The sequence below is a fragment of the Rhea americana genome, unplaced genomic scaffold, assembly GCF_003343005.1.
Source record: "Rhea americana isolate MKP2758 unplaced genomic scaffold, rheAme1 scaffold_119, whole genome shotgun sequence".
In the NCBI taxonomy this organism is placed as follows: Eukaryota; Metazoa; Chordata; class Aves; order Rheiformes; family Rheidae; genus Rhea; species Rhea americana.
Window position 1 is genome coordinate 2,891,306 of NW_028185250.1, and position 6,000 is coordinate 2,897,305.

Here is a 6,000-nt window from a genome sequence, read left to right on the forward strand (position 1 = left end):
TTTATGTGCAAGTTGGCATCTATCTTATATACATCTTTCCCCTACTTTACATTCGTGAGTATCCCTCCTCTGACCAGATGAAAGAGAAACACCTCTCGTAAACTGCTCTTATCAAATGTGTTATTAGTATGAATAGAGAAATARGAAGTCTTTCTCTGCACTTGTTCTGCCATAATTCATTTTACTCTTGGGCAACTAGAGCTGTTTCTTCCCGTTCTTTGGGTACAGTGAGCCCTATGAGTGTTACTGCTTTTTGGCAAAGCCATTCCTGGATGCCTTCAGCTACAGAGCAATGCTGCAAACTCCCAGAGCCAATAAACATGGCACATATATTGATCATTTTAGCATGTGACCCAACCCTCCATTTGCACCTTTCCATTATTAAGAAAGAAGAAAATCCTTTCCTTCATCTGGCTAGCTAGAGGTATACTCAAAGTTACATCTTTACAGCTGCTTAAATCTGAGCTCTGCCTTATATAATAAAATTAATCTTTCCTCAGTACAATCCTTCCTTGCTACTGGGAATCTCTTTCTGACGTGATCCTAGGATACATTTGTCCTGAACAATTCTGTATACTCTGATTTGTGTGAGAAGTATCATAAAGGTCCATTAAATCCAAGGATCCATTAAATCCAAGGACATTTCTTACTGCAAGGTTGTTTTAACTCTCCAATTCTTCTCACCGTGTTGTCCACAAACAGCTGTGCTGGCACAAGAAGAGACTTGTATCGGAGCGAACAGATACCAGACAAGCAAGAAAATTTCTTGGTGCCTTCTGAGTGTCCATGGCCTGCTTGGCTGTGGTACATGATGAGTAGGAAGCAAATGTGCTATATGTAGATTCTTTGATAAGTGGCAGAAAGGAGAGTTAGGCAGAAGAACTATGAATGATGAAAAATAATCCAGGAAATTATTTTGTATTTGTCCATAATCATGAAAGTTTTGCAATAGTTCTTTTTTTTTGCCTATTAGAAGCTACTCTCGCTTGTTTATTCTGGAAGTGTGAGCCAAATTACCATTAAGAAGAGGGAATTCTGTCCTAAGCCTTTGCCCTGAACTTCATCCAAAACCTTCCTGAAGGTCTGATAAAGTTCCTGACTTATTTAAATGTTTTATCCTCTTTTCATTTCTGGGAAACTTCAGCAGCGGAGGAGGGAGGACTAGAGCTGTCAGGATGCACTTATACATTAGGGAGGAGAATGCTTAGCTTTACTAAAGACTGTATATCTTGCAATAAATGAAAACAGCATCTAAATTTAAAGTCATTGGAGTTGATGAAATGCAAGGTAGAGCCATCTCTCTGTGGTTCAAAGAGCTAACTTTACTATACTKCAACAACAGCCTCTTGGTGTGCTTAATCTTTCTTAAAAACCTTTGCTGTTCACTGCTTGGCTCATTGCTAATAATAGATAACCTGCTTAGGAAGAAAGCCTGCAATTTTCCTCATGATTGCTCTAGTCTTTATGGTCTGCAGCATCAGATTTAAGGTGCTAGTATTATGATCTCTTTTCCTCCTCTTTTTATTTCCTTCAGCTTCCAAAATACCTTGAAATAAGTCTTCTGAAGCACCAAGCAGAGGAGTGTGAGGGAGCTAGCTACATGCTGAGAAATCACAGTCTCAACTGTACTCAAGGTTTCATTTCAAATTTTCTACAGCACCTCTGACAATGATGCATAAAGACAAGTTTCTACAGTTTATAAGTTGGTTCAAGTATTTTTGGGCAGTGGCAAAGTGCATCCTGCATTAACACTGCAAAGAGACAAGGGAGTCAACATGTCTAAAATGTCATCTTCAAGAAGAAGAAAGACCTTGAACAATTCTATATACTGTGAAGTGTGTACTGTATCTTTCTTGAAGGGTTTTTCTGAACTCTGCCAGAGAGGAACACTGACAAAGGAAAACATCAACTCTCTATTCTTCCACCAAATATAAWATTATTCTCTGGTACAATGGTCACTCACTCCTGAAGACCTTTCCATCACCACTCAAGCATCTTCTCTGACTTTAAGTATATCCAAGGCTGCTGACTTCATAAAAGATCCATTTTGTAAATGTCAAGTTTCACTTTTTTTATGCCAAGTTTCTGGGAAATATATCAAAAGCAGTGAAACTATTAATATATCTTGAGGTGTCTCCAGCCTGCTTTGTGCAATTGGAGGAATATCAGGGTATTTGATTTTTTTGATGGCTAGAAGAAATGTTCTAGAAAAGAAAAGGAGGAAATATTGGTTTAACTTAACAAAAACAAAAACAACAAAAAAATCTGTTCAAAGAGAGTGTACAAAACATCATTTTAAGTTGCTGCAATGTTTCTTTGATCTCCTATTAAAAGAACTTTTCATTTTAGGTTTTACATTTTCATTTAAACTGGAAAAATACAGGTTTTTTTGTTCTTAAACAAACAAAATTGTCCTGTTTTTGAGAAATTGCAGAAAGAAAGAGAGCATTTGGGCAGGCTGATACTTCTTATCCATATCTGGAAAGTAGAAACTCTTGGTCAAATTTGATCCAAAGAAACAAATGGTTTAAATCACTGCAAACCACCATGGTTTGGTTTGCTTATTTGTCAACTTTTTATATTTTTAATGCAGCTGTAATCCTACTCTAAACTAAATACATGTTTTTGTGGTTCACTTTAGATTTCTAATTCTTTTTTTTCTGTTTGGAGTGATAACAGTTTTGTGATTTAACAAACAAATAATTTTGGTATGTTTTCCTGTTTGGAAGGAAGAAATATCAGTAAAGTGTTTAGCTCAGATGAACAATCTTGTAATTAGAAGTGAGCCTTAAACTGCTGACTTCTCATGACAAAGTGCACATAACTAAGCACTCATGAGCCATCTTATAACAGATCTGTGAGATAAGCTAGTATGTTCAGAAGACCTGGAACCATAGGTCAGACTGTAAGAAGATACGTAGCAACTGCTTAGCCCACCTTTCTGTGCTTTGCACTAGCTAAATATATTGCAAGAGCTGAATAAATAGATGTTTCAGAAATGAAAAAACAAATGTTTACAGCTAGGTGGTGCCATAGGCTTATGCAATCCCAACAAAATTTGTGATGCTTTAGGAGGACTTYCTTCCTACACTTGATAGGATACAAAAACAGGCTGTGATCTGAGTCAGAAACTACTTCTGATAATCTGTTTCACTGTCTCCCACTGCAGGAATAGTAACCACTTCAGAATTATTTCCTGTTTTATGACACTCCTCCAAATTAAATAGAAACTACTTTAAGACTCTACTATGGAGAAACAGAATTGATGTAGTAGTGGTGATTTTCTGTGACAGAGACATGTTTCCTGAGAACTTTATATGAGCTCTTCATCAAATTCTTGCACACGAGTGCCACACATGAAATAAGATATGCCAAAAACACATGGCAGATAATCTTGTTCAAACTGGAGTTGAATAACATAAAATCCTGGAATATATTACATGCGCTGATGATTTTTGTTAACATTGTAGACTTTAGCTTGATTTGTGCTTGAAAGTACATGCTCTCATGACTCCCTCCTGAATACTAAGTTCAAATCTGATTCTTTACCCTTAATAGTTCTACCAGTTCTACCAGTTATGTTTCCTCAACACCCTTGCTTCATCCAAAGTAGGACAAAAGGACCTAACTAGCAAGTATTTTGTCATTAAACTCCCACAGAAATGGTATGTAGCTGGGGAAAACATCAAGCTATGTACATTTATAAGGTTTGATATCTGGGTACTGCTCCTAGCTTTGCGAGAGTGTTTTAGTTGGATCTTTTCTGTGCTCCCTAACAATTTAAATTCTGAGGTCTACTTATAATTCTTACATTATTACATCGCACAGTTTAAATGACACTGAGCACAAATGGATCATCATTACATGAATGCATTTGACAGAGCATTGGAACTGTGTGACTCACAAGATTGAACTTAATAATAAAATCTGAAGAGAGGCAACCGTATTACTAGAAGGTAAGAGGTCAGCTGAATTAGGTGATGTGGTTCCTCTCATCTAATTTKAGCCAACCAGAAACTGAAAGGCCAGTTTTGGCTGGACACCTGTTTGCTCTCTGTATTTAATGAAGAAAGATTCAAGAGGGAATCCCCAGAGGGAGACTCAGTCTCTCCTCTTACAACTGTTAAATAACTCTTTCCCCATCTACCCTGGATGAAATGTCTCTGTTCATGGTTCTTTCATTCAAAGGAATGTAGCTTTTGGATTTAGATTAAATATGGCTTTGATGAGGTGTATCTCTGTCCTTCCCTGTTCCCTCGGAAACATAATGTTGGTGTATAAAGTRGACCCTTGCCTGTCTCTAAGTTTGTATTTCTGTTGTGTGATTTAATTAATCACATTGTTTCCAGATTACCTAGCTTTCTGGTGATCACACCATTTTTAAGACAGGCCCAGCATTTTATGGCTCATACATAACARAACAGCACTGGCTCTATGTACATCTTATACAAACCAAATTAGATTCTATTGGCTCTTTTCCTGGATACCACATGTACCTCTCTAGAAGTCTGTTTCATTTTCTCTGTTGTTCTAGAGCTTACTATATAGCTCATGTAGTCACAGTCCCTTTGCAAGTTATGCATTAACAGGGTGGGAGTGGATTTCCATCTAAATGGAACCTTCTTAGAAATTAAGTGCCAAAAGYCTTAAGGAGCTATTGAGATCAGCGGTCTTCAATTACTGCCGTAAAATACCCCCTGCATTTGGTGTCAAAAGAAGGATCCTTAGTGTCTAAACTTAAATTCCTGTGCATACTTCCTGGCAGAGCAGGTTGGTACCTAGACTGTGCTGAAACTCCACAACAACTTAGATGTGAGCAAGAGAGATACTGAAAGTCTTTGAGGAAAGTCCTTGTAGTCAGTCCTCTGACTACATCAGACACAATCAGAATTGAATTCAGCAGAGAACATAATAATCAGTTATAGGGGAGGTTGAAAGACAGACAAGTTTTAACCACAATAGTTTAACCACAATAACAGAGTATTCATAAGGGCACTGGAAGCCCTCAGTTCAAACTATTCCTCAAGGAGCCTGAAATCATTTGAAGGGATTAAAATCCGGGACTTTTCCCTCATTAAAAGTGTCTCATGACTGAACTTCTCGGCTAGGTTGCCCTTCCTCTGGTTTGTGTGTTTCATTCTCCCCTTGTGACTGAGAGCTGTGTTCCTTCTTTCTCCCTCCACTGTTTCTCTTCCTCCCTACTCTTGAGTCATCACATCTCATAGAACCATRTCATCAGAAGAAATGTAATTTATCTTACCACAGGTGATCCATCGCTTAGTGTTCAGTGCATTTTTTGCACCTCAGTAAGTACAAGTTGTAAATCTTACAGTAAGAGGGCTTTTGTGTTTATGCTTTGCTTTTCCTTATTTGTGCCTTGATTATATAGTTCTTTCTTAAAGTGAYATTTGCAGTGAAAATGTGTACAGAGCAATTGTATGGAAAATTGTTACCTACTGCTTATCTGTGCTGTGCCTTGTTTATTTTTATGCCTTTACCAGTCAAAACTCCTTGAACATAAAAGAATGACTAATGCCTTAGAAACTCCATTATCCTTTTCACAAGGATCCTGAGGCAGACAGGCTGAAGATAAGAAAGAGTAAGGTTTCTGTTAGTGCTTCTCCTAATCACACTTGCAAGGTGTAATAATCTGGTTCTTTGCTGTCTCTCTATGCTGTTATTCAGTGAAAGCCAAATCCAGTGTTTTTTACTCAGTCTGTGTAGAAGAGGAACTTGAGAATGGAGCCCTTCACATGTCACAGTACCCCTGGATGTGTGTCTTTTGGCCACTCTAATGCTCCCTTGCCTCTATTTCCTGTAGTAACTAYGTAAGGATGGCCTTAAGCACACCCTTCAGATGTATACTAGTTTCCTGCAGGCCCACTTAGGTACTTATGTAAGTGTCAATCTTTGAGTTGGCAGGAGTGATGAAAGGGCAAACAGAGAAGGTACCAAGCCTCTCAAAACCTCTCTTGTCACTGTGGTATCAGTGTAGCCACC